This window comes from Suncus etruscus, chromosome 3 (genome assembly GCF_024139225.1).
Source record: "Suncus etruscus isolate mSunEtr1 chromosome 3, mSunEtr1.pri.cur, whole genome shotgun sequence".
NCBI classification, from domain to species: Eukaryota; Metazoa; Chordata; class Mammalia; order Eulipotyphla; family Soricidae; genus Suncus; species Suncus etruscus.
This window is the reverse complement of record NC_064850.1, coordinates 58652267-58676893: the sequence shown is the minus strand read 5'-3', so window position 1 is coordinate 58676893 and position 24627 is coordinate 58652267. Positions and strand designations below refer to the sequence as shown.

The window sequence follows — 24627 nt, the reverse complement described above, 5'->3', positions numbered from 1 at the left end:
TAAAAAACCATAGATGAGTGAGACTATTCTGTGTCTATCTCTTGCCCTCTGACTTATTTCACTCAGCATAATAGATTCCATATACATTCATGTACAGGAAAATTTCATGACTTCATCTCTCCTGACGGCTGCATAATATTCCATTGTGTATATGTACCACAGTTTCCTTCGCCATTCATCTGTTGAAGAGCATCTTGGTTGTTTCCAGAGTCTGTCTGTGGTAAATAGCGCTGCAATAAATATAGGCGTGAGGAAGGGATTTTTGTATTGTATTTTTTTGTTCCTAGGGTACATTCCTAGGAGTGGTATAGCTGGATCGTATGGGAACTCAATTTCCAGCTTTTGGAGGAATCTCCATATCACTTTCCATAAAGGTTGGACTAGAGGGCATTTCCACCAGCAGTGGATAAGACTTCCTTTCTCTCCACATTACCTCGAGCACGGCTTGTTCTCATTCTTTGTGATGTGCGCCAATCTCTGTGGTGTGAGATGGTACCTCATAGTTGTTTTGATTTGCATCTCCCTGATGATTAGTGATGTGGAGCATTTTTTCATGTGCACTTTGGCCATTTGTATTTCTTCCTTGTCAAAGTGTCTGTTTATTTCCTCTCCCCAATTTTGATGAGATTAGATGTTTTTTTTTTGTAAAGTTCTCAGTGCCTTGTATATTTTGGATATTAGCCCCTTATCTGATAGGTCTTGGGTGAATAATTTCTCTCACTTAGTGGGTGGCTCTTATATCTTGAACACTGTTTCCTTTGAGGTGCAGAAGCTTCTCAGCTTAATGTATTCCCATCTGTTTATCTCTGTTTCCACTTGTTTGGAGAGTGCTGTTTCCTCCTTGAAGATGCCTTTAGTGTCAATGTCAGGGAGTGTTTTACCTACATGTTTTATATACCTTATGGTATCAGGTCTGATATCAAGGTCATTAATCCAGTTGAATATAACCTTCGTACATGATGTTAGGTGGGGGTATAAGTTCGCTTATTTGCAAGTGGCTAACCTGTTGTGCCAACACCACTTGTTGAAGAGACGTTCCCTGCTCCATTTAGTATTTCTTGCTCTTTTATCAAAAATTAGGTGATTGTATGTCTGGGGAACATTCTCTGAGTACTTAAGCCTATTCCACTGATCTGAGGGTCTGTCTTTATTCCAATACCATGCTGTTTTGATAACTATTGCTTTGTAATACAGTTTAAAGTTGGGGAAAATAATGCCTCCCATATTCCTTTTCCCAATGATTGCTTTAACTTCTCGAGGGTGTTTATTGTTCCAAATGAATTTCTGAAGTGTTTTGTCCACTTCTTTGAAGAATGTCATGGGTATCTTTAGAGGATTCATATTAAATCTGTATAATGCTTTGGGGAGTATTGCCATTTTAATGATGTTAATCCTGCCAATCCATGAGCAGGGTACATGCTTCCATTTCTGTGTGTCCTCTCTTATTTCTTGGAGCAGGGTTTTGTACTTTTCTTTGTATAGGTCCTTCATGTGTTTGGACAAGTTGACTCCAAGATATTTGAGTTGTGGCACTAATGTATTTCACACATTTTTAATAAATATTGCTGGTGAACGTTTCCTTACAAGAACATTTACCAAAAATCAGATAGACCTTGATAAAATATTTCTTAGGCATTTCTCTTCAAAAATCACTCTTTTCAGATTGGTTATTTATTAATTACTAGCTATACGAATTATTCCTACTATGAAATAAAATATGTCTCAGCATTATAAAATGTAATTGCAATATTTATTTTGTTCTGTGTCTTCAAGATCTTTATTCTTTGCTCACTGTTAAGATTACTATATGCAATCTCTCCTAGAATAATTTAAGTAGGATATCTAACTGCTGTGTTCCAAGAATTGGAAGCTTTAGTGAGCGACTCTGGGGATATCCAGGCCTATTCAAGATGTAAAAACACTGACTCAGCTTGAATTTACAGATAATATACTCTCAATGTTTAAGGACATTCAAAAATACCTTCATTATGTGCTATTATCAATTTAAAACCAGATTTTTCTCTAACAGAACTGCTAATTAGGTAAGCATTTCGATTCACAAGCATCTTAAATTGTGAAGCTTCTGGCTCACCTTTGACTCACCTCAGGATACTTAAGCTCTTTTTAACCTACTCAAATAATTTCTTTATTTTCTGATACTGTCAATAGAAATGTTAGCTCTAATTGTCCACTTGAAGATGCTAATTGAATATTCAGAACCTACAGATATAGTACTTTTTTCTCAATACATAGGGCCAGTGTTTTTACTATTAAATGAGTAATTAAAAGAGTGTACCTACCAATTAAAGAATATTTTGAAACAAGTTCACCATCTGTGGTTGTAAGCATAAATTAAGATGTTTCTGATATGTACTTTCCAATGCATCATAACAATAAGTTTATTATTGTTAATAATAGAAATAAGTTCTTATTTCTAGAAATTTATACTTTGAAAATATTGCACTAAGTACAAAGTTCAAAAATAAAAAAAAACGATCATTGAACAATGAATGGAACTTAATTATAATCAACAGAAATTTTAAGGGCATAAAATATACATATATAATGGAATATTATACAGTAATAACTCACATATTTCAAAAAGACTATTGAATGGCAAGGGAAAGAAAGTTGAGATTATAAGGAAATAGAGATAATATTCATTTAAGAATATCTAAGAAAAATTGAAGCAAATATAATAGCATCTCTAGAGTATATATATCTTTTGTCTCTTCATACAATATTATGTATTTTCTGGGTTTGGTTTCTTTTTTCTTTTTCTTTTTCTTTTTTTTTTTTTTTTTTTGGTTTTGGGCCACACTCAATAACACTCAGGGGTTACTCCTGGCTCTGTGCTCAGAAATTGCTCCTGGCTTGGGGGACCATATGGGATGCTGAAGATCGAATCCAGGTCCATCCTGGGTCAGCCACATGGAAGGCAAATGCCCTACCTCGTGCTATCACACTGGCCCCAATTTATGTATTTTCTAAAATATTTACTAAACATTTAATATGACAATCTAATTATTTCCAAACAATAAATTTTCTATTGTTTTGGCTAGTTTTTAAGCAAAATGTGTAAGGTCATTCCACCCCTTCTTATCATTTTGTATAACCAGCAATGTCCATTTACGGTTGAAATAATTACTCTGGTTTAAGATGGAGCCACTTGTGAACATTGCAAAGCATTAGCAAGCAAAACAGGAGTCACGTTTAATTTTTTATCCTATATTATTCATCTTTGAAAGATTCTCACCTTCTATAAACTCAATAGTTTATAGTCTCTTAGACTATTTACTTTATGTAATCTTATAATTTGTATCACACAATTACAGATTATTTTTTTATTATCTTTTGTAATTTTTCAGGAGTCATCCCCAGTGGTACTGGACCAGGCAGACCAGAGGATGGAGCAATATTAAGGATCTCTAGATCTGTAGCTGGTAATGAACAGGAGTCCAAGTAGACTGTATACATTCAAGGTATGTTTCCTTAACTCTATACCATCACAGAATCATTTTTTATAATGGAAAAACAATACCTCAGTATCAACTATTCATGTAAAATTATTTTAGAAACTGTACAATGTAATTTTAAATAAATATTTTCAATTATTAACTAGCATTAGTTATTTGTCTTTCACCTAAAATTTGTTTTAGATAACAATATTTTTCTTTTCTTTCCTCAGATATATTCTTAAACTAAAGAAAGAAATAGCCTTAAGGCCCTCTATCTAGCATTTTACATGATTCTAAGATTCTTTCTGTATGTAAATTCTTGGTGGCAACTGGGATCAAACTAGGTTCAGCTACATGCAAGACAAGAATCTTAATTCCTATACTGTGTTTTCTAGGCCCTTTTACAGCCAGTCATGCTCAGTAGATCATGACATATATGATGTGGGTCAGTGACTGAATGTGGGAGAAAAACTGTTTCAAGGCAAGGCCTACAGTTTTGCACACTTTTCTGACCTATGAAGTCACTTTTCTTAAAGAATGACTTAGCAGGCCAAATAACTCTAGCTGAAAGAGTACATTCCTCTTCATTCTTGATAACATAGTAGATGATGGTTAAAAGAGAGCAATACAATGCCATGTAGCTATCATTACTATGCTAGGAAATTGGACATAAACAGCAGGTTTACAGCTCTTAGATATTAAAATTAAATATAAAAGATAAAATATAATAAATATAAATATAATAAAATATAAAAAGATATTTCTATAAATAGAAATGCCCAACACTGAAGCATCTGTCCCATAGAAATAATTGCATCACTCTCAGATTAAAACAGCTTTATTCAGGTAGAACTGCTTTTATTTGTTCTTCCCAAGACAAGAAGTAGATTGTGATAATGGACAAAGAAATATTTAATTGGGTGAGATATTGTTATAAATTGGGGGAGCTTTTTCAGATTGAATGATAATGAAAATGATTCAATTTTTAGTACCTTAAAGTGTTTGGTAAGATATAGGATATCCGGGCCCAGAGAGATAGCACAGCGGCGTTTGCCTTGCAAGCAGCCGATCCAGGACCAAAGGTGGTTGGTTCGAATCCCGGTGTCCCATATGGTCCCCCTTGCCTGCCAGGAGCTATTTCTGAGCAGACAGCCAGGAGTAATCCCTGAGCACTGCCGGGTGTGACCAAAAAAAAAAAAAGATATAGGATATCCAACTAAGATAATTTTTAAGATAGAGAAGAGAGATGAGTCAGCTTAAATATATGGTCAGAGAACAACCTTATTTTGATCTAACCAAACCCATTAAGTCACTCACCTCACAGAAAGTCTACAATTACTTTTGACAACAACGTACTATTATTATGCTCTGTTCTAATTTACAAGCTTTCTAAAAAGAGCCCATTGCATCCCATCATATTTATGTATATTGAGATACATAATTAGTCCTGATTAATGCTTTTCAATTACTTCCATTGGCTTAAGAAATAAATGCTAATATTTTTTGTCTGGCTCTCTTCTTTTATCTTTCTTTTTACTCTTCACTCATTTCCCAACTCAAAAGTAACTTCTCACTTTTAAATTAAGATATTATGAACCAAAAATGTGTATAAAGTATGTGAAAATTTATTATGTTTGTATATGACAGTGTTATCATCACCATGGCAATAACTAGTATCTTGATCACAATACATAATATATACTCCTCTCCTTTTATTCAATTTCTTCTTATGGGTTATTTTTTTCAAATACCCCTACTTATTTTTCTTGCCTGGATCTTACTAATTATTTATTTCCCACTTGTATGACATTTATGGACATTTTACCAAACACTTAAGACTTGATTAGACATTTATGAACTATCCTTCAAAACTGCACTTTCTTGACTCCAGCTACTATATAATTTTGTCATAATGCTAAAATGTGATATCTAGCAAGCTATAAGTATCAAAAGATAGTGGCTCCAGCATGTCTGTATAAATGCCTCCCCAGTCCCTTTATTACAGTGATAAATATGTTAGTGTATGATCACTGAAGAGATGAAAATAGCTCCATGGCAGCCAAGCCCACACAGGCACTGTGGGTCCCATCTTCCCAATCATTATACCAGGCAGAGTGTTATCATTTGACATTAAAAATCTGGATATTTTGCTACACTGAAATTAAAATGAAAGTAGAGCTATGCTTGGAGAATTGTTACTGCTCATTATTATCTCTGAAAACCTCCCAAAGGTAGGTATGTTTTCCTAAGTAAAATGGCAAAGGTACAGTTTTTCAGGACACCAGAAAAGCACAGTAAGAAAATTAAAAACCAATTATAAAATGGTCTTCAAAATCTCAATTTAAAAACCTGTGTAAACTTCTGGAAATGTTGCTTTCTGCCATCCCTTTTGCACCACTTGTGGCCTGTGCCAAACACACAAGCAATTTCTAGCTCATTGTGCCCAAACAGAATCTTATTGTTGATAGCAGACACTATATTTTAGAACCAAAGGTTGCAAAGTTAGTCCGCATGATGTCAACCTTTTTTTTTAGGTAATGATGTTTACTGTTGTGGCTTTCTTAGTTAATACCTAAGAGATATCTTTGAAGATAGCTCAAACCTAGCTCATTTAAAAAAATAAAAAGGCAAAATTAGATTACTCAATTTGCTTTAGTTCATAACATATGACCATTAGGCCTCTTAATGGATTTGGAAAACTCAATAATTCCTCACTCAGATTAGATTTTATTAGATTTGGATGTCTTTTATACAAACTTTTAAAGATCTGTAGACAGAGTAATCAGATTAGAGGCCCAGACTCAATGGCTTCCAATATATTAAAGCACTTTTATTGGCTCCTCACAAGCACCTAAAGTCACATTGAGAAAATATACGAAGAGTTCACAAAATTAAAGTCAGGGGCAAGAAAATGACAACTCCTAGCAATGTTAAATTTGTTCCTTTATTAGACCAGGTCTGCTGTTTTAACAAAAATTTTAGTTTTAATTCTTTAACTAGGGGTTGAAATATTTTTTTTCATTCACTAAAGAAGAGGTAGTAAGTAACATGGCCTGAATTAAATATATATATTTATATATAATTATCTTTATACTATACTTCATTCTGATTATATACTACTGTACTGTCCTGTACTTCCTACATTTTTATATTTATAATAAATTACTTATGGCATTATTAGTATTATTATTAAAAGATTAGATTAGAGAAACTCATTAAGTTGTTATAAATTAGCATTTTCACTTAGAAGATAAAGCAAAGATCAGGAAAGATTTTTTTTGAGGTGGGGGGTCACACCCATGTGGCACTCATGATTGCTCCTGGCTCTGAGCTCAGAAATTACTTCTGGCAGGCACAGGGGATTTGAATCACCATCTGTCCTGGATCGGCTGAGTGCAACGGAAATGTTCTACTGTGTGATATCTCTCAGGCCCCCCCAAAATTTTTTTATAGATGGTCAAATACTAAGTGCTCCAATTTTTTATCATAGTTGATGGTCTAAGCAACATTATCTTGTTGGTTTTTTTTTTAATTTTAAAAGAAATTCAATCAACATAGTTTGCTATGTTTGGTATGCAAAGCCTTTGCTCTAATGTGTGGAGAACACTCTGTTATGCATAGTTAAATAAATACTTGATGTTTGTAAAATTGTAATACATTTATTCTGATTTTGGAACAGGCTGTAAATCTTTCATATATGGACATATTTCCTAAGATAAAAGATTTACTTAGTTCTTATTTAATTAAAAATGTACAGAACCCTTAACCCACCACATATAGACTTCCTTATAAATTCATATTTTATCACTCACATTCTCACCAATGAAAATTCTTTCCATTTGAAAATTTACCAGTTGATTTATGACAAATAAATTATATATACTGTGTTTATGGTTCCTCATTTATAAAGCTGAGTAAAAGTTACATTTTACCAAACTCTTTTTTTCTCCAAATTGTAACAGTGCTAAGAGCTCAATAATTGCATTCTGTGATTTTATTCAGGTCTAGATTGTATTACCTAGGATTATAGCTAATTAAAATATTACAATTTATTCCCAATTAAATAATAATAATTGAATTACTTCAAAACGAGGCAAATGCTAACAAACACCAAAGATTTAGTATATTTTAATGAGGCAATATCTTTCCTTGTAAAATCATGAAATAATTATGTGAGTAATTACATCTGATTGAATATCATGAGCAATATTTTTACTCAAAGTCATGATGGACCAAATTAAGTTATACCCTATTAGTTTGTTCTATTACAGAAATCACAGAAACTTTTCATAACATGTGAAATACTTCTGAAATTTTGGGTATATCTGAGATAAAAATAAATGAAAGTCCCTTTGTGTTAATGAAATAGCATCATCAAATTTGTAAAGCAGAATAACAAAAAACATGACGGTAATAAAAGGAAATAACAAATCACCATGCAGGAGACAGATGTGTTAATATTAAGAATTATCTTAGGTGCTAAAGCATTATTTATGTACTTTCCAGGAGATATTGAAAAGTGTGCCTAGAGATTCATATGATTTTAGCATAACTGACTGAACCAGAATGACTAAAAGAGGCATACATAGCCCCAGTAAACAAGTAACAAATTATAATAATTGTTCAGGCAGGACATAATCAAGGAGTGACTTCAAGAAAGTATCATGGTAAAAAAAAATAAGAATTAGTAGAAAGGATAAAATTACCATAATATTAAAGAAAACTATGCATTTTCTTAAACATGCAACCAAAGATTAATATTTAAACCATTTTTGATTAAAAAATACATAATGGTACTTAGGTACTATAAAGAAAAAACATTCTCTCAAATAACATTTGAGAAAAATGTTTAGAAATAGAGGAATAAATAAAATGGCAGACAGACAATAATTCAGCAAGGCAAAAGGAAAATAGACTTGAGAACTATTGTTAGCATTATAATTGAATTGTTGAATCTAAGAAATAACTCAAAGGCAGAGAGAGACTTAGTAAAAAAAAAATAGCAGAAATTCCCAATAGTTTTTTAAGAGAATTGTTTTACAAAAATGTAAGAATATTGAGAAATTAGCATGAAAATTTTTCAGTGTCAAGAAATGATGAAAATAGTTTTGTCAAATATTATCTGTTTTACCTCTATCCATTACTCCTGAATTCTTATAACTCTTATGATTTATTCCATAACTATTAGTAAAAAGTTTATAAGCTGTTTAGAATATAAGAAAAGTATCACAATATGTCAGCTATCAATAGAGACTTTCTTGAAATCATAATTATATTTAAATTTATATTCTAAGTGATATCATCTTTTTATTAGTTCTAGCATAGCATGGTTCCTGGAATATGTCAGATTCATATAACAAGTACTGCAAATCAGTTATCATTTCAGTATTATTCATTTAAGGCTATCTAATAATATCTTATTTCAATGTGAGTTCAAAAGTAAGTCGTGAGAGCATTACTTTTATTATAATTTAACTATGCCACTTTCCTAACAATATGCTAAGTTATGCCAATTATGGGTATCATAACCAATAATAGTAGATATTACCATAATAACACTAAAAATTTATATTTCAAGTGCTGAAGAGTTAGTACAGAGGTTAATGCACTTGCCATACACACAATTGACTTTGTTTTGATCCCTGGAACCACATATAATCTCTTGAGTAATGCCTAGTGTATCTCAAAAAGTCAATTAACAAAAGAACAAAATTAGAAGTATTAGAGTTCTGCGGGTAGGGTACTTGCTTTGGCATGAAACTACGTTCAATCACCAGTACACCCAGTGGTCCCTGCCAGTAGTTAAGGCCTAAATATCCATGTGTCCCAGAACCTCCACTCCATATTTGGAACAATAATACTGTTATCTTAATTCTGTTATTTTAATTCCTGCTCTTTATGATTCCTGTACAAATATTTACATACATCATGTGACAAACTATATAACTCCTACTTAAGTTCTCATTATTTGAATAAACTTGGATCTTTTGTTTGTTTGGGGGGCCACACCCATTGTTGCTCAGGGGTTACTCCAGGTTCTGAGCTCAGGAATCACTCCTGGTGGTCTCAGAGGACCATATAGGATGCCAGGGATCAAACCTGGGTCAGCTGCATGCGAGGCAGATGCTCTCCCCGCTGTGTTTTTGCTTTGGCTCCAACTTAAATCACTCTTATAACAAATCACCATGCAGGAGAATTGAAAACCTAACAGTCTTTTCTAGCTTGTGACCAAAGTAAGTTACATGCCAGTGTCTATAATAAAACAATAAAGACAGGAATTCAGAGCAACAAGAGGATTTGCAATTAGAGAAATACTTGCTACCAAGAAAAGTTAAATATTTGAAGCACTAATTTATCCACAGTCCAGAGTCTTTTATTCCATCTTAGTTTTCTCTTTTTGATTAAAAATTAATGAGTCAGCAAAAGATGTTTTTGAGTCTAAGCTCAATTAAATCATGTAAGTCTTCATTGTTTGATCTCCAGCTTGAGCTAGTTGGTTCATGCTGTTTATGGACATTTTTATTCACTACACATATCCAATCTTACAGTTTCTACATAGAAATACACATGATTCTAATAGTATTATTATCGGCCATAAATATTAATTAAATAAAAGCAAATAAATCACTGTTGCATTAAATATATGCAAAGAATTTCAGTTAGTAATGAATTGCGAATCATTGACATGTATTTTCTCTTTACTTCAGCCTTTTCAAGCAGTAGGCCATATTGGTATTAAATTTTGAGAAAGGGGCCTGAGAGATAGCATGGAGGTAAGGCATTTGCCTTGCATGAAGGGGACGGTGGTTCAAATCCTGGCATCCCATATGGTCCCTCGAGCCTACCAGGAGCAATTTCTGAGTGCAGAGCTAGGAGTAACCCCTGAGCACTGCCGAGTGTGAAAAAATATTCTGAGATAGTTTTAACTATAAATATGTCATGTTTGCTTTAGATTGTGTGATTTTTAATAAATATATTTCTTTATTGTATGCATATAGAAAGGTTATAAAGGAGGATAAAATATTCCATAATTTCTTACATATATTAAATGAATCAGCTAGTCTTATGATTGGTACTTATTTTTTATTTCTCACCAATTATCCAATAGTTTATTTAATTTTTTATAATAACGTTAATTAAGCATCATGATTACAAACATGATTATAGTTGGTTTTCAGTAATAAAAATAATGTTGTTCACCAGTGCAACATTCCCACCACAATTGCCCCACATCTTCCTCCTCCCCCACCCCCTGCCTGTATATGAGACAGGCATTCTATTTCTCCCACTCATTAACATTTGTGGTGAGCTTCATATTGTGAGCTGGTCCTTCTGGCCCGCATCTTTATTGTCGCTGGGCATTATTGCAAGAATATCTTTTATTTTTCTTAAATCCCCTACACGGATGCAATACAAAAATACCTTCCTCATACCTATATACATTGCAGCACTATTTACAATAGCCAGAATCTAAAAACAACCCAGATGCATGAACGGCTAAATAAAATGTGGTACAATTGAATATTATGCAGCCATCAGGAGAGATAAAGTCATGAAATTTATCTATAAATGGATGAACCTGGAAACTATCATGCTGAGTGAAATAAGTCAAAGGGAATGAGATAGACACAAACTAGTCTCACTTACTTGATTTTTTAAAATAATATATTTAAGCACCATGATTAGAAACATGTGTAGTTGGGTTTCAGTGTGTAGTTGGGTTTCAGTGTGTAGTTGGTTTTCACTCATAAAAAGAACACCCTCCTTCACCAGTGCAACATTCCCACCACCAATGTTCCCAATATCCCTCCTACTTCCCCCTCCCCACCTGTATTTGAGACAGGAATTCTGCTTCTTTCATTCATTAGTATTGTCAAGATAGTTGTTAGTGTAATTATTTCTCTGTTACCCTATAGTTTAAACAGTATATTCAGTTCTTTTCAAAGGAAGCAATCAATAAATCCACTACTCTATTTTTGTATAAGGTAGATCCTTATTTAATCTTAAGCAAAGATGATCTCTCTGTTTTTTCATTATAGTAACATAAATAATCAACATTATAAATATTCTTCTTTTAAAAGTGGAGTGTGTTTGGAGCTGGAGTAGATATCTCCAATTAATTCATACTCAGTTAATTTAACAGGTTCACTGTCCAGCATCCTCCTGGCAACAGGTCAAAATCAGACTCCCGATGAAATTAGTTTTATTTTTCTAATCTCTTAACTTTGGGTCTCATAATTATATGAAAACTATACAATATAGTCACATATTGGCGACTGAGTATTTGTCTTGATTAGTTTATGTCTTACTATTCAAATATAAATAACACATAATATTATATTTTAGTGACTCAACTGAGTGTTAGAAAATAAATTCTATTCCAGAATAAATGACATATATTTATCAAGACTAGATATTGCATCTTATTTTATTTCTCCTTTCTAAGGAACTTCTTGGGAATAAGTTAGGTATAAATGGTACATAATATGGGGGATAAACAAAAATGGCAAATTTCACAACTTCTTTTTCCCTTAGCAACAATCAATGGCTAAATGAGATATCAGAAGACAGAATAACTAGTAAAAAATTTTTGCACTTACAAGTAATTATTTGCTCTGTTTTTTACAACTTTTATTAATTTACAAATAGAACATTATAGAGAATCTAGACATAAACAATTTTTGCAGCAATAAAATTAACCAGAGTTAATAAAATGGAAATACTTTATACTGTGGTATCTTTTTTATATTTTCATTAATTCATAAATTCATAATTCATAAATAAAAGCAGTCATAATATAAACATATTTAATATAGCGGCTTTAATTATACTTTTATATAATTTAATATAATATAAATATATCTAAAATTGTAAATATATTAATTTAATACTTAATATATTATTATAATAATATAATATAAATATAGAAGTCATAAATATAAGACTGTGTCTATATGAATACAAGCTTGTCAAAAAAAACGGTATAAGAAAACACTGATTGGAGGTATCAGAGATGAGTACTAATAACAAAATCTAATGAGAATGCTGTTAAGAGGCAACGTGATTAATATTATACTGGCAAAAAAATACTATATTACTTATTTTAAAAATTAGAAAGTCTGGGGTCCAGGAGCCAAATGGCCTCAGAAGCTTTGGTGGAGAAAAATAAGGCACTAAATAATGAAGCCAAAGTCAACAACAATATAATCAAGAGACCTATACTTTAACAATCTAAACTTAAATGAGCCTGTTATACTGGCAGGTCAGGGGCAAAGGGTGGTGGTATAGGACACACTCTGGTTCATTGGTGAAGTGCGGTTGACATTTATTAGTGCAGTTTAGGCTCCAAAATGAGGAATGGTGGTAGAAATGGTCCTGTTTCATACACATCTGAAATTCAATAATTAAGGGCTTTGTAGATTACAATGGTCTCAATAAAATTAAAATTAAGAAATAAGTAACTGTCTATAAGGTTCTTTCTGTAGCCACTTGGCTCAATCCAAGTAGGAAAATGTTTTTCATGAAAATCATTTCCTTTGAGCTACACCTCTAAAATTACTTAAAATTGCCAAATGTATCCTAATGACCCTTTAGCACTATTGAATGGTGCCTGTTAAAAATAACTCAGATATATACATATCTATATATATAGAAAAGACAATAATGCATGTCCTCGAGGTAAAATAAAATAAACATTTGTGGATTTTTACTACTGCTCTTAAAGTATGTGAGGATTTTCATGTAAAGGATAGAAGATAGCAGGGTTTTTTTTTTCTTTCACCAGAATTGAAATGTATTCAAAGTGTTATTAAATTCAAAGAGAATTTGAGAGAATACATAGTGACTCAGAAAATAGGGGGAGTAAATAATTTGTGATTCCTTGACTGTAACATATAAATTGGGAGGTTGGGAGGTAGAAATTTGCTTATAGTTAGAAATAAAGTAAATTACCTGCCAAGTTCCTTTGAGCTTGATGATTAATCTATATATAAAGAAATGTAATGTGCAACTGGATTAATTTTCTCAGCTCTCTTTCAACAAATTACACAGCTAAGCACTTACACATAAACTGCACATTTAAAATACAAAGGTATGAGCAAAACCCTTCCTAAGTGCTAATATGAGCCTATCATAATGGAACTTATGGGACACATACAAAAAATGTTATAAAAAGAAAACTAAGTCATAGAACCTTACCTTAATTGCTCAAAACACTTTAAGTCAGTTTTTAAATGATGGGAGCACAAAATTATAATAAAGAGAATGAAGATTATGCACTTTTATGAGTGTCCTGACAAAAGGCACAGTGAGCTCACAATATGCAGAGCTACTAAGGGCTTAGCTATTTCCATGGCTTTCAGGAGAGTTGTTGCTTCTACGACTTAAAAACGTTATTAGTGTCTGGAGATTGTTTGTATATGATCAGGGATAAGTAAACGTGAAATTAGGCAATTATAAACACTTTACTATCAGACTAAAGACTATTTATGAGCTTTAAAGGAAGAGAAGATAATCATAAGCAACTCAAGTTTCCCTAAATGCTAAGATAGGCAGAATTCCACCAGTTTAAAAAAACGCAGAAGAAATTGAAGGGTTCTGCAGTGTCAGGAGTTTGGTCCACAGCAAGGTTCCATAACACAAGTACAATATAAGTAGCACAGCCATATTTTCCCCTGTGCTCTCTGGCACAACACTGCCAAGAATTTATAAGCAACAGATTTAAGTCTGTCAGTGTCACAACCTAAATTGTGAAGCATTTGGTCATCACAACAAAGGATAGCAGCAGGCCAAGAAGAAACTTAAAAAATAAAATAAAATATATTTAATTTTGAATATTTAAATACATTTAATTTGAATATTCATTTAAAGTTGCGGTAGAAAACCATGTAACAACTATTCTTTAGACTTCCTGAGATCAATACTAGTTGCTCAACTAAACATATTTTGCACAAGAGTTCTGTCCTCTGATCTTTTTGCCCTATATGTATGCAACTACTACTGTACTACTGTTAACTTTCACACAATTAAGCTATGTCCTGATATTCTGATTCTGACCTTTATTTCTTGGACATTTCGGGTGGATTACTTACTCAAATACCACCGTCACTGGAATTTGCATTTTTATTTTCTCCACTGGATACCTGTGCATGACCACACAGTATCTTTCCCAGTAATGGCTCTTAAAGGTCTACATAGTTTTTTAATTAGACCACTCTGAACAATTTTGATAATCATATCTTCATATATATATATATATATATATATATATATATATATATACACTTCAGATAACCTTTTAAGTTTTCCAGAGCCTTCTAGTGGAAATATTCCATTTTTTGTTTATTAAATATTTTTATTGCATTTTCCACATTTTCCCTGAATTTCATATCATTTGGGTTTATCTAGGTTTAGTTTGCAAGCTACCAAAAGGTATTATGTTTACATTGCATTTACCAAATATGACATACTTTATGACATGTTTACAGAACTCATTTGAAATTGAATGATTAAAAAGTTAGAATTTCAAGTTGGAAATTTAGTAGGATAGACATTTAAAAATATATAACATTATCCATTGTATATATGTACCACATCTTAATGATCCATTCATCTGTTGTTGGACATCGAGGTTGGTTCCAAGATTTGGCTATTATACTGAGTGCTGCAATAAATAGTGGGGTGCATACGTATTTTGGAATGAATGTCTTTCCATCTTGGGGATATATGCCTAGGAGAGCAATTGCTGGGTCAAATGGCAGCTCAATTCTGAGTTCTTTGAGCACTCTCCAGACTTTTCTCCATAGATGTTGGACCAAGGGGCATTCCCACCAGCAATGAATGAGAGTTCCTTTCATACCACATCCTCTCCAACAAAGGTTGTTCCCATTATTTTTGATGTGAGCCAACCTCACTGGTGTGAGGTGGTATCTCATTGTTGTCTTGATTTGGATCTCCCTGATGATGAGTGAAGGTGAGCATGTTTTCATGTGTGTGTTGGCCATCCTTCTCTCTTCCTCAGAGAAATGTCTATTCATTTCGTCTCCCCATTTTTTTATGGCTTCGTTTGGTTTTGAAGGACTCAGGTTTCTGAGCGCTTTGTATGTTCTAGATATCAGCCCTTTATCTGATATATCAAGTGAAAAGATTTTTTCCCATTCTGTTAGCTGTCTTCTTGCATTAAGTAGGGTTTCTTTTGCCATGCAGAAGCTTTTTAGTTTGATATAGTCCCATTTGTTTATAGTTGATGCTAACGTTTTTGCCATTGGTGCTCCATTCTCAAAGACCCTTTTGATATAAAGGTCTTCGAGTGTTCTGCCTATTTTATTCTCGATAAACTTTATAGATTCAGGTCTGATTTCCAGATCTTTGATCCATTTTGAGTTGACTTTTGTATAAGGAGTGAGATATGGGTCGATTTTCACTTTCGTGCATATGAGTTTCCAGTTGTACCAACACCATTTGTTGAATAGGCTTTCTTTGTTCCATTTCATATTCTTGCCTCTTTTATCAAATATTAGTTGGCTATATATCTGGGGGTTTATGTCTGGGAATTCTGTTCTAATCCACTGGTCTGAGGTCCTGTCTCTGTTCCAGTACCATGCTGTTTTTATTACTATGGCTTTATAGTATAGTTTCAAGTTAGGTAAGGAGATACCTCCCAACTTCTCATTTTTCAGAATGTGTTTAGCTATCCTGGGTCTTCTATGGTTCCAAATGAATTTTATAATTGATTGTTCTATTTCTTTAAAGAATTGTGTCTGGATTTGGATAGGGATTGCATTAAATCTATATAGCAATTTGGGTAAAATAGTCATTTTGACTATGTTAATTCTACCTATCCATGAGGATGGGATGTTCTTCCATTTCTTTAGATCGTCTTCAATTTCTTTCTGAAGTGTTTTGAAGTTTCCCTGGTATAGATCTTTCACTTCTCTTGTAAGGTTGATTCCTAGGTATTTGATATTTTTTGATACTATCTTAAATGGAATTGTATTTTTAATCTCTCTCTCCTCAACTTCATTGTTTGTATATAGAAACGCTACTGTCTTTTGTGTATTGACTTTGTATCCAGCCACTTTACTGTATTGGTTGATTGTTTCTAGGAGTTTTTCTGTGGATTCTTTAGGGTTTTTGATGTATATCATCATATCATCAGCATATAGAGCTAGCTTGTGTTCCTCTTTCCCTACTTGAATTCCTTTGATTCCCTTCTCTTGTCGGATTGCTATTGCTAGGACTTCTAAGGTTATATTGAATAAGAGTGGAGAGAGTGGACAGCCTTGCCTAGTTCCTGACCTTAGTGGGAATGCTTCTAGTTTCTCGCCATTAAGTATAATGTTGGCTGTAGGCTTTTCATAAATAGCTGTAACTATCTTAAGGAAGGTGCCTTCTAACCCTATTTTGCTGAGTGTCTTTAACATGAACGGATGTTGGATTTTGTCAAACGCCTTCTCTGCATCGATTGATATGATCATGTGGTTTTTGTCCTTCATGTTGTTGATGTGGTGTATAATGTTGATTGATTTGTGTATGTTGAACCAACCTTGCATTCCTGGGATGAATCCCACTTGATCATGATGTATGATCTTTTTAATGAGGTGTTGGATTCGGTTTGCTAAGATTTTGTTAAGTATCTTTGCATCAATGTTCATTAGTGAGATTGGTCTGTAGTTTTCTTTTTTGGTGGTGTCTTTGCCTTCTTTAGGAATGAGTGTGATATTAGCCTCATAAAAGGAGTTGGGGAGGATTCCTGTTTTTTTCTATGGTTTTGAAAAGCCTATGGAACAGTGGTAATAAATCTTCTTGAAATGTTTGATAGAATTCACCTGTAAATCCATCTGGGCCTGGGCATTTGTTCTTAGGGAGTCTTTTAATTACGTCTTCAATTTCCTCTGAAGTGATTGGACTGTTTAGAGTTTCTAGGTCTTCCTTTTCCAGTCTTGGAAGAGGGTGTTTGTCCAAGAATCTGTCGATTTCTGGTGGGTTCTCTAGCCTAGTTGAATATAGTTGTTCATAATATGATCTCATGATATGTTGTATTTCTTGGGGTTCTGTTGTAATCTCTCCCCTTTCATTCGTGATCCTAGTAATTTGGGTGTTTTCCCTCTTTTTTTTGGTAAGTTTTGCCAATGGTTTGTCTATCTTATTTATTTTTTCGAAAAACCAACTCCTGGTCTCATTGATTTTTTGTATTGTTTTCTTAGTCTCTATGTTGTTTATTACATGTTTATTACATGTTTATTACATATTACATGGCAGTTAGAAATGATACAATCACAGACTTTGCAGCAACGTGGATGGACCTAGATCATGTTATGTTAAACGAAGTAAGTCAGAAGACAAAAGAAAAACACAGAATGGTAGCACTATTCTGAAACACCTAGAATACATAAAAAAACAAAAAAAGGACATTGAAGAAGCATAACTGCTAGAACGAAAAGAAAGACTTCATAAACTCCATTCCCTGATCTGCACAGCCACCAAGATCTCTAGAAACAGGTCTGATTTTACCATCCAAGATAAAGTAGAAGTCTTCCACATACCACGAAAGCAGCAAGAGGAGAATAAATGATCTATTTTTTTTGACGTCTTTATTTTGGTGTGGAGATTACGGTTGATGTCTCCAATATTATTTTATTTTGTTTTGTTTTGTTTTTCTCTTTCTTTTTGCACTTGAGTATGATTTGATTTCAGAACCGAGATTATTGTGTGGTGCCTGTTTTTATTGTTGTGGTGCTTATCGGTTATTTAATTCGATATTTTGTGTGTGTGTGTGTGTGTGTGTGTATTGTTGTGGTATTTTAATTACTTTTTTCACATCCTCTCTCAAACTGAGGTTGGAAGCCTCTAGACAGGACTCTGCCTATTTTCAGTATATTTGATTTTTGATTGAGAAGAGGACATATTAGGTGATGGGTATTCCCCTGATTTAATGTGAATATGTACCCAAAATACTACAGTGAAAGATATGTAAGCCATTATGGAAAAAAAAGAAAATTGTGTTTTTAATCAGAAACTTTCTTTGACTTACATGTATTATTATTATATTAATTATATTATATGTTATGTTATGTCACTATATTATGTTATATTAGTTTACCTTATTATGTTAATCAATTTTGTCCTTTAAATGAATTCTTACTTAAAAAAAAAAAACAAAAAAAAAACAAAAAAAAAACAACTTTAGTTTGCCCTGAAGAAAAGAAAAAAATAAATAAAAGATAAAATAAGGCCTCCCAATTCTTACCACAGGCTGTGTTCTTTACACTGGCTGTATAGAAAGAGGAGGTACAGTAAAGGCACCCCATATACACCTCAACACAGGCCCCTTGCCGGGTATGTATTGTGAATTGGGGGACAAAAAAAAAATATATATATAACATTATCTTTTGCTACATGGCCTAATTAAATAGCATCCAAAATGACCTGAGTACTTAAATGATTGTGAAGTATTTCCATAGACATTCAACACTGATCAACAAAGTACTGATAGGCAAAAAGTTCAAACAACAAAATATTACTATGAGAGTGAGTCTGTCAGGCAAAGCATCCTGGGTAACTCCGAGGAAAATTTTACTATAAAGTTATCAGAGATCAGGACTGGAGTTTTAGTGCAGTGTGTAGGGCATTTGCTTTGCCCATGGCCATCCAGTTTCAATTTTAGGCACATTATGTGTTTCCCCGAGCACAATAGGTATGGCTCCAAAACAAACTAACAAAAGGATGATGGATCCCACGAGAGTTTAGTGGCTTATACAGGAACTCCTAGTATTTTTAACTGTTTACCATGGAAAAATTCTAAAGAAATTATTATAAAATTAATCTTAAAATGGCATAGTTACAATATGAATAACTACTAAAATTGGTAAAGAAGAGCATATAGAAAAAAATTACTGAGATTTCAGGGTGTAAATTTAATTTTCTAAATGGGAAAAGAAGTTTTTTTTCCAAACAAAAATATAAGTTAAATTGGATTAAGCATATCTATTACTAACAATGCCTAGCAGTTATAATTAGTATACTGTAATTAATATAGTATAGCCTCACAAAATATTTCCTTTCAAAATTTCAAAGGCATTCTTTAATAAATTAATAAACAAACTTAACTGAAATTTGTATAGAACTACAAAATGTCAGAAATTGTCAATGCAATCATGAGAGATAAGGATAATGGAGACATCAAACTTCCTCTATTCAAGCTCTAATATAAAGTTATAATCATAACTATATGGTATTCTCAAAAAAGCACATAAATGGAAGCAAATTCAGAGTCCAAAAATAAATCCACACCTAAAATGGGCAATTTATGACAATCAAGATAAGATCATACAATCATAGGTCATATGGGGAAAGCTGGGTAGCCATCCACAAAACAATGAAACTGGACCACATCTTATATTTTAATGTCATACACAGCATTGAACTAAACAATGTGTATAAGAGACTGGAATATGACTTGACTGTAACTAAACTTCTACAAGAAAAGTTAGTCAATGAATTCTTGGCATGAGTTTTAATGACAAAATTTTTATATGATATAAGAACAACACAAACAAAAAATGTGTAATAGAAAACTAAAATGCTTCTGCATGACAAAGAAAACAATAAAAAATACCTGTTAAGATGCCAGCACCCTTCTGCCTCTCTACTCTGCTGTCCTGCATTTTCGGCCTGATTTCACCCTTGGTGCGGCTCATCAGCCAGCCTGCTTTCCTGTGAGCTTTCCGGGGAGTCTGCCTTCCCGTGAGCCTTCCGTGGAGGTGAGTCGACACGCCCAGAAAGGGAGGAGCCACTGAACTTCGCTGGATCTTAGATGCCAGCACCCTTCTGCCTCTCTACTCTGCTGTCCTGCATTTTTGGCCTGATTTCATCCTGGGTGCGGCCCATCTGCCAGCCTGCCTTCCTGTGAGCCTTCCGTGGAGGTGAGTCCACACGCCCAGAAAGGGAGAAGCCAGAGGAGCACGGTTGCTACGCTCCCCTTCGCGACGGTGCACAGCATTTAGCCAATGAATACAATCACAACACGTAGAAAAACACGCAGTACTAGTGTGACAATGGGGAAACAACACGGGCCAGTGCCAGACATAGAGAATGAAGATGGCAACTCTGATGACTTGAACATGATCAACCACCTAGTCAGTCTCTCAGATAAGGAGTTTAGAGTTGCAATATGGAACATGTTCAAAGAACTCAAACAAAGTATAGAAGAGAAAACTAAAAAGAATCAGGAGAATATGAAGATAGAAATGAGAAAACTCCAAACGAAAATTTCAGATCAAATAACAGGTCTGAGAAACTCAGTAGATGAATTGAAGAAAAACATGTTTGAGATTTCCCACAGGTTAACAGCAGCTGAGGATAGAATCAGTACACTGGAAGATGAGATACATAACAATTACATACAGCAGAAGAAATTGGAAAAAAGCCTCAAAGCAAATGATCAAACAATGGAAAAATTACTCAAAGAATGGGAACAGATGAAAATAGAAGTCTATGATAAGCTCAACAGAAACAACTTAAGAATCATTGGAGTCCCAGAGACTCAGGAAGAAAATCTTCGGGAAGAATCAACAGTCAAGAACATCATTAAAGAGAAACTACCAGAGATAATGAATACATGTGATCAAATCCTGCATGCCCGAAGAGTGCCAACTAAAAGAGACCCCAGAAAAAACACCCCAAGACACATCCTAGTCACAATGATGAATCCCATAGATAGAGACAGAATTCTGAAAGCAGCAAGATCAAAAAGAGAAATTATATTTAAGGGAACATCCTTGAGATTTACTGCAGACCTGTCACCAGAAACACTCAAGGCCAGAAGGCAGTGGTGGGACATAGTGACAAAACTCAATGAAATAAATGCTTCGCCTAGAATACTGCACCCAGCAAAACTCACTTTCAGGTTTGAAGGAACAATACATAGTTTCACAGACAAACAACAGCTCAAAAACTTCACAGACTCAAAACCATTCTTAAAAGAAAAACTGAACGGCATACTTTAAGACAAGGCTTACCAACAGACATACCAAATTTTGATATAAAGATGGCACTAACTCCCAGGACAATTATTTCTCTCAATGTCAATGGACTAAATGCACCAGTTAAGAGACACAGAGTGGCTAAATGGATCAAAAAACTCAATCCAACCTTCTGCTGCCTACAAGAAACGCACCTGAATAGTCAGAACAAACATAGACTCAAAATAAAAGGCTGGAGGAAAATCATCCAAGCAAACAACACCCAAAGAAAAGCAGGAGTGGCCATATTAATATCAGATGATGCAAACTTTATACTTAGGAAAGTTGTAAGGGACAAAGATGGACATTTTGTATTAATCAAGGGATATGTACAGCAGGAAGAAATCACCCTCCTAAACATATAATCACCGAATGAGGGGCCAGCAAAATATTTAATACAACTGTTGACAAATCTGAAAAATATCAATAACAACACAATAATTGTGGGAGACCTCAACACGGCATTGTCAACACTAGACAGGTCTACCAGACTGAAACCCAACAAGAATATACTAGACCTGAGGAGAGAAATGGAAGTAAGAGGCCTAGTAGATATATACAGGACACTCCACCCCCAGAAGCCTGGATACACATTTTTCTCTAATGTACATGGGACATTCTCTAGGATAGACTACATGTTAGCACACAAAACATATCTCCATAATATCAAGAGGATAGAAATTTTGCAGGCTGCCTTTGCTGACCACAAAGCCCTGAAATTATATATAAACTACAAAGGGACACAGAAGAAAAAAATTTAACACCTGGAAGTTAAATAGCCTCATACTGAATAATCAGTGGGTCCGAGATGAAATCAAAGAGGAAATCAAAACCTTCCTGAAAACAAATGACAATGGAGACACAAATTATCAGAAACTATGGGACACAGCAAAAGCAGTACTGAGAGGAAAATTTATAGCTTTACAAGCACACATCAGGAAAGAAGAAGGGACATACCTGAATAGCTTAATGACGCAGCTCATAGAATTAGAAAGTGCTCAACAAAAGGACCCAAAAATAGGGAGGCAGAAGGAAATAACAAAGCTGAGAGCAGAAATCAATCAAGTGAAAACCAGAAAAACCATCCAAAAGATCAACGAAAGCAGAAGTTGGTTCTTTGAAAAAATAAACAAGATTGATAGACCACTGGCAAAACTAACAAAGAAAGAAAGAGAGAGAAATTTGATAACTCGTATTAGGAATGAAAAAGGAGAGATCACTACTGATATGGTAGAGATTCAAAGGATAATCAGAAACTACTTTGAGAAACTCTATGCCACTAAAAATGAAAACCTGGAAGAAATGGATAAATTTTTGGAATCTTATAATCTCCACGATTGAATGAAGAGGATGTAGCATATCTAAACACACCCATTACTATTGAGGAAATTAAGAAAGTAATCAAATGTCTGCCCAAAAACAAAAGCCCAGGCCCAGATTGATTTACTAATAAATTCTTTCAAACCTTTCAAGAGGAACTACTACCAATCCTGGCAAGACTCTTTCATGAAATTGAAAAAACAGGAAAACTTCCAAATAGCTTTTATGAAGCCAACATTACCTTGATACCTAAACCAGACAGAGATGCTACGAAAAAAGAAAATTACAGACCAATATCGCTGATGAATGCAGATGCAAAGATCTTCAACAAAATCCTGGCAAATAGGATTCAATGCCTCATTAAGAAGATCATCCACTACGATCAAGTAGGTTTCATTCCAGGAATGCAAGGCTGGTTTAACATCCGTAAATCTATCAACATAATACACAACATCAATAGCAAGAAAAATAAAAATCACATGATCATATCAATTGACGCAGAGAAAGCATTTGACAAGGTCCAACACCCATTCTTGATCAAAACTCTCAGCAAGATGGGAATGGAAGGAACCTTTCTCAATATAGTTAAGGCCATCTACTACAAACCAGAGGCAAATATTGTCCTCAATGGAGAAAAACTGAAAGCCTTTCCTCTAAATTCTGGCACAAGACAAGGCTGTCCTCTCTCACCACTCCTATTCAACATAGCACTGGAAGTACTTGCTATAGCGATTAGGCAAGAAAAGGATATCAAGGGAATCCAGATAGAAATGGAAGAAGTCAAGCTCTCACTGTTTGCAGATGACATGATACTCTACTTAGAAAACCCCAAAGACTCTATCAAAAAGCTTCTAGAAACAATAGACTCATATAGCAAGGTGGCAGGCTACAAAATTAACACACAAAAATCAATGGCCTTTCTATACACCAATACTAATAAGGAAGAAATGGACATTAAGAAAACAACTCCATTCACTATAGTGTCACACAAACTCAAATATCTTGGAATCAACTTGACTAAAAATGTGAAGGACCTATACAAGGAAAACTATAAAACTCTGCTCCAAGAAATAAGAGAGGACACGCGGAAATGGAAGCATATACCCTGCTCATGGATTGGCAGGATTAACATCATTAAAATGGCAATACTCCCCAAAGCACTCTACAGATTTAATGCGATCCCCCTAAAGATACCCATGACATTCTTCAAAGAAGTGGACCAGGTACTTTTGAAATTTATTTGGAACAATAAACACCCTCGAATAGCTAAAGCAATCATTGGGAAAAAGAATATGGGAGGAATTACTTTCCCCAACTTTAAACTTTACTACAAAGCAATAGTTATCAAAACAGCATGGTATTGGAATAAAGACAGGCCCTCAGATCAGTGGAATAAGCTTGAATACTCAGAGAATGTTCCCCAGACATACAATCATCTAATTTTTGATAAAGGAGCAAAAAATCCTAAATGGAATAAAGAAAGCCTCTTCAACATGTGGTGTTGGCAAAACTGGGTAGCCACTTGCAAAAAATTGAACTTAGACCCCCAGCTAACATCATGTACGAAGGTAAATTCCAAATGGATTAAAGACCTCGATATCAGCCCCAAAACCATAAGATATATAGAACAATACGTAGGTAAAACACTCCAGGACATTGAGGCTAAAGGCATCTTCAAGGAAGAAACTGCACTCTCCAAGCAAGTGAAAGCAGAAATTAACAGATGGGAATATATTAAGCTGAGAAGCTTCTGCACCTCAAAGGAAATAGTGCCCAAGATACAAGAGCCACCCACTGAGTGGGAGAAACTATTCACCCAATATCCATCA

The 24627-nt window shown here is 34.0% G+C and overlaps 1 non-coding gene and 1 pseudogene across 1 annotated transcript; both read left to right on the top strand.

Annotated features, from left to right (window-relative positions):
• The window catches only part of LOC126004325 (60S ribosomal protein L18-like), a 111997-nt pseudogene that overhangs the window by 48239 nt on the left and 39131 nt on the right, over positions 1-24627 (top strand).
• LOC126005151 (small nucleolar RNA SNORA51) lies at positions 18689-18821 on the top strand. Its single transcript, XR_007494325.1, has one exon. It is a non-coding gene; the product is annotated as a small nucleolar RNA SNORA51 (small nucleolar RNA).